Genomic DNA, 6,435 nt, shown 5'->3' with positions numbered 1-6,435 from the left:
ATTTCGCCATGAAGACTGGCAGACATCGTGGTCTTCCCAGTCCCTCCAGGAAATGCTGAGGTAGCGTTATAAGTGATGTTCTTTGAGGCGTAATGACAAATTTACAATAATTACAAGTTACAGTGAAAGTACTTTCATCTTGTAGGAAGTTCTCGGTGGTTACTAAATCCATTTAAGTTTGCTTTCAGAGAACAAGGATTATTAACAAAATGTGGAGAATTGTCATTTCAGCAAATGCAGATGAGAAAGATACACAACAGATGTTCCTCTGAATGCTTTTGGGCTGGTCTGAAGGAAGAATTTTTATGCATTTTAAATGTGGCTGTGTAGAAGCCACTTCTGTTTTCATTTACATAGGACCTGTCTGCACGAAACAACATTCTCAAAATATGCAACAGTGAAATTGGCTTAATGCAGAACATGATGTGAGGATACAACTTTGCATAGTTTCTGGTTTTAATTTAACACCAATTAACTTGACTCATGGAAATGGGTGAGTGCAACTCGTTCTAATATGGGGTTGATTTAATTTGAATTTGTGCATATTGGGCTGTGAATAAAAAATGTCCTTAAAAACTGTGTTCTTGTTTGGAAGGTTCCAGAAAAATATTTTACTACCAAAAGGATCAGTACATACTGTGTAGCCTATATAATTTTTTTATTAAGAAAAAATCGCAGAAAGTTTTAACTTCACAAGGCTCCTTCAGCCCAGATTGTTAATCTGTGTTCTGCATTAACACGTCTTCCCGATAGTTTCTGAAGCATCTAGCATGCAGTCAACCAACAAACTGATTTGGCAGGGTCTTGTCTGAATCCATTGCCAACAGAATTCCAGTTAATGCTGGTCTTCTGGGTCTCAGCCCTGAAGATGGAGGAATATCATCCTCCTTACACATCGATCTTCTAGGAAGTCTCTTCCATTTTTGCGACTTTAATTGTGTGATGTGCCGTCTGTATGAACGCCTCACAGATAACACCCACACAACAAAAGATACCAGTGAAACCTTACTAATTCTGACTGTCTCCTTACGTACGTACTTTTCAGAGAATGAGTAAAGACGAACCATGTTCAAATGCAACTTAACATTTGTTAACTTCGCGAGGAACATATATGTTCGGGTGTGTAAACAGAAACTTAGAACTATGATGAAATAAGATATTGTGAGATTCTGGGTTCTCATGGCGGGAGTGCGAATATGGCTGTCTTCTGGATCGTTGCGCCGTACGATCGCCCTGAAGCTGGAGGCACAGCAACAATCTCTGAAACGTCGGTAAACTTCTACAAAACTACACGGTCCAACAACCTAGCCATCTACAATCTAAATACTGTTTTTATTAATTTCTTTTATTCTTGTGTTTATATCTTATCGTTCAATAAACCTTACGAGTGCTGTAACCTCTACGAATTAATCGGAATACTTTTGCAGGTAGAATCCAACACAGAGGCATACGTGATATGTAACATGTCTCAGTAAGAAGAGTGAGAGCTGTATAATGCGAAGGCTTTTCTTATCTGGAGGATATAGGCGTACGCTGATTTAACATAAACGAAGGTAATTCCAAGGATCGTGAGAGGTTTTATAGTAAACATCATTGAAGAGATAACAGCAGAATATAGCAGATAAAAGCAGATATATAATAATATAAGCAGAATGCGAGAAATGTTTACCGGTACAGGCATCTAACAGGAGAGACGGGCAACATAAAGTATAACAACATAACAAAAATTGTTGGCGAGACAATGTTTCAATCATAACCTCACATGTTAAACGCAGTAGTGTTTATTTTTATGCACACAAATATAACTGCATCAGGCTGGTTATCATAACGTTAATTTATTTGAGCTTATGTTGAGATGGATAATTAAGAAATGCAGATATTTAAAGAATTTTAGTCTCGAAACCTCAAGGCGAAGAGAGAAATTAAAGCCCTAGGAGTAGATGAGAGGATAATATTACAATTGCACGTAAAACAATAGAGTGTTAGGTTGTGGATTGAATTTATTTGGCTCAGAATATGATTCATTTGAGGGTCTTTTGAGCATGATAATGAGTTTTCGGATACTATAAACAGCGATTTTTTTTCTTTTTTACTGTCTGATCGACTGTTAGTTTCCTAAGAATGACTTCTTGGAAAGACGGGTGACGGGATAATTAATTAATGATGGTAGTAGTAATGTTTTTTTTTTATTAAGGACAGAGTTTGTGAAAAAGTGAACTGGATATAAGTAGATTGCGTCTAGTGTTAGTGGGTTCGAACATTCGGGGTCTAAACTGACTTGTTTGTCAGCAACTTCTGTGACCCTGAATCCCAATACGTTTCGCTGAGCCTTGTATAAAGCTTTCTGTGTTACAAATGGAGTAGTTTTTCTTCCGCACTGATTTCCTAAAGCGAAGAAAGTGTAATTCACGGTTCGTGATTTGTCTTCAATTTAATCAGGCATGGCGTAGTTGTGAGAGACGAATTCGAGCTTCAGACAGTTCGGTCAGAGCTTACGTAACGAAATTGACAAACCTTGGAGCTACTACAACAGCCATCGATTTCTGCCGTATGGAAGATTAATAAGCAAAGTATGAGGATGAAGATTTCTGGGTTGTTGCGCTGTGTAGTCTGGTTAACATCGACACAGCGCAACAACCCAGAAGACGGAAATCTTCATACTCACCGCTGTGAAAACCTCAAATCTTACAAAGTATGAGGACTTCTCTTTGTTTTAAAAGGAAACCAGGTTTATGGATAACATTAATATGGCAGCTGTGATAGCTTTACAAATGGGAACCGTGATGGTGCTACGTACTGCATATCAATGAAAATGAAAATGCGACATTTTGATACGGTTTTTTTTTTACATAAAACAACGATATGGTGGTGATACGAAATATAACGTTATCTTGCCTTTGAATGTCGATTGTATCTCGCTCTACTATAAAAATTTGTGATTTGTCGTCTATCAAAAAATGACGTCATCAAACAATGTTACGTTATATTTATTTACTCGGCATTGTTGTACCAACACAACAATGCCGAGTAAACAAATGACTTGAGTAAGACACTAAACTAACCCCCCCTTGGGGGGGGTCAAGTGTTTTAACCCCCCATTCGGGGGGGGGGGGGGTTGGTTGGTTTAGTTTCTTACTCAAGATTTTAAAACGCAACCAACTCCCCGAGGAGCTCCGAAAGTAGCTCTCTGCTCTAGTTACACTATATAGGCTGATACCCACGATTGTTATGCAACAGAATATGTTAACAATTACAAACATGTTGATAGTTCTACTACTTTTAAGTTATGTCTGATACGTTTATCGTAATGGGAGTAGATACTAGTGTAAATAATACAGACTGGTTAACTAATTATGGTACAGTATAAAAATTACGATGTACTTCTAATAGCGTCATCATATAGATTAAGTAGTTGAAGGATGATAGGCCTGATAAGATTTTCCCAGAACTTATTGATTTATTAAGACTTCGAAACTTGGGGTCTTATGCCCAGAACAGTCACTCTACTGACTTGAGATCTCCCAAACCTTACGAACAGACAAGACACGGGTCTGACAATGAAGAAATCAGATTTATTTTCGTCCTACAGGTGAGAGAGCTGGTGAGGAGGCACCTTCAAATAGCCTGAATGACAAAATGAATTACAACTCATAAGTCTTGCGTAATCGCATCCGATATCGTAAATACTTGAGGAGCTGACAGGAGCCAATAAATTCTAAGATTTTTATAAGAAGGTTCATTCCCGTGTTTACAAGAACCGATCACTGGACCCTGTCACGAGTCAGTTGAATCCGCCCCATAAACACATACAGTAAATAAATCAAACCAAAACTTAAGAACCGTTATAAAATTAATTTAGACCAAAAATACTGAGAACACTGCCAACGGCATGTTCTCTGAATTAGATATGGGGGTGTAATAGTTAAAATACAATGACTTGTGAAAAGGCGTACACCATGTTGAATTTAGGTTTTAAGAAAGGTGGAGGCGTCCATTTACTTTTTATCATGTAGAACGACTGTACAGATCAGTAGAACAAACTGAAATTTCGTGAACGGGATACATGGGACACGGTGGCCAAATTACAAAAGCGGATTCATCTAGTCATTACTGGATGTTCGTGATGCAGTGCAGACTAAATAAGGCAAGTCTTCACGCATGTTTACACGAGCAATTAGACAGGCTTGCGTTTCTGCGCAGAAAGTGACGTCTGAGCGTACTACTGTAAACCAGAGCTGCCAATCCTATTCCCAAAAGAAAAAGCCTTTGCCTGTCTCATTATATCGTAGTTTACACGATTCAAATTCATAGCTTTTGTTAGAAGTTTTGACGATAATTCTTATGAACCCTTTGGACAGCGTCACTTTCTCAGCGACGGTGTTACATCGACTGTCGTTTAGTGCATAATGCGATCACATTGAGGCGCTTTGGTGGTAATAGAAAGTTGGTCAAAGGGAGTACACATCCGTGAGACTGTCATAAGAAACTTCGGTCGAAGAACGGACACTTTCGGAGACAATTTTTCCAGGCGTGCATCAAGGTTTCGGAGGAACATACTGTCTCCGCCTTTGAGGTTAAAATCTTACATTTAGATCAGATTAAATTCGGGGATTGATTATTATAATTCGGTTGAGAAGTTTATTTTGCTGTGTTCTGTTTCAAATCCTAAAGATTGAAATACAGGAATATGTATATCATAATTAATAGATTTTTCCTTTTTAAAGTACAGTTTATTTTCAAAGAAACTCCGGACGAAGAACGGTCAGTTCCGGTAATATAGAATAATTGCGTAACGTAATTTGTGTGTCGTAGAATGGATATACTTGGAAAGAACCACAAGGTCAAGGAGTTTTCTGAAGTAGCTTAATACGTATTCAGACTTTCAATCGATCACCAACCCTTGCGGTTAGCGTCCTTGTTGTGGTGAATTTTATATTTCCGCCAGATGATGGATATACATGATTTAACGAATCGATGACCTACCGACGAAACCTGTCGGCATAAAGTTCAAACTTATTACGTAAGTTATTATGTAACGCTGTTTGCACTGTTAAATTTTCATTGCGGTTAAGGTACATAGCAAAGTACAGTTGATTAACGAATAGTGAGAATAGTCGATACATGTCCATGTACTAACACTAGAACACAAGACAGGTGCATGGCTACTAAGTTCTTAATAGATGTGACAAAGTCTAACGAAGTACATCTGATAAATATGATAGAAGACCAATCCACTTCCCCAAATATTGTTGGAAATCAGTCCCGTAAAATCCTGTGCATTTCTTCCATGAATTCAACTATACTTGTTTAAAAACGTCACCTCTTCATAACCATTTTACATTCGAAATGCAATAGCGTCTTTAAACCCAGTACTACTAACTCTCCAAATGCTATAAACAAAATTTTAGTGTGCTTGAATTTCATCCCATAGTACTGCAAATAGGTTAGAGTTCAACGGGCGAGTTTTCGCATAATACGCGACTTTTACGGCCTCTCGTAGCACAATATGTAATTGGTCATGTGATGAAAAGTCCCCTCTATGAACGCTGTGTTTCGTAAAGTTTACGTGAGAAGCAACTTTCATTACGTCAGTCTGAGAGCTTTTATTGTGCCCTGTCACAGTTGCTGCTCCATGCCCACACAAACTAACCAAAAAGTATCTTCAGTCACATCCTTTGAACATATCACTTCTCTCTGTTTGCGGTAGACAGAACATGAAATCTTCGATGTTTTCTAGAACACTGTAACGAACATATGTATAGTCCGCGATTGTAATCTTGAGACTTGCTGGGTGAGGAAGTGGGGTGAAGGAGGACGGAAGAAATATATCTTCTGCCTTTAACGCTACGGACTTACTGCATTCCTCGCAAGTCTCAAGATTACAGTCTCGTACTGTAGTTCCAGCAGACCTGCCATCTCCATCATGAGTGCAAATTTTGGACTTCGTTTCTGTAATTGCTTGAGAATAGTTTTTGCCATGCATAATTTTACACATTTTGATGGTTGCTAGCAGCAATATTTTCCCTCCGGTGGTATGAGGCCTACTATTTTTATCATTTAAACATGAGATCTCAAACGAGGCTATAAGTGCTTTCGTGGAAGTAATAACTGCTGTTTTGACAAGTATAGCTGTCCTCGCATTTCTATCAATTTTCTTTTCGAAGAATTTGGTGGCTTGTCCACGGTATATACGAGGTGCGATCGGAAAGTTTCCAGACTGCGCATATAAATATATATATATAAACCCGTACACTTATCTCAGGTATTAAATTCATCCATCACCCTCGAAGTAGTTCCCCTGGGAGTGAACACAACGATCCCAGCGCCGCTGCCAAGCCTGGAAGCATCCCTGGAAATCTTTCTTTGTCAGCCTGTCAAGCACCATCTGCGATTCTGCCTGAATCTCTTCTGTCGTCTCAAATCTCCTTCCCTTTA

Source organism: Zootermopsis nevadensis, unplaced genomic scaffold (genome assembly GCF_977971745.1).
Source record: "Zootermopsis nevadensis isolate Lab colony 2312 unplaced genomic scaffold, Znev_1.0 Znev_ptg000016l, whole genome shotgun sequence".
NCBI classification, from domain to species: Eukaryota; Metazoa; Arthropoda; class Insecta; order Blattodea; family Termopsidae; genus Zootermopsis; species Zootermopsis nevadensis.
Note: the sequence above shows the minus strand (reverse complement) of the source record.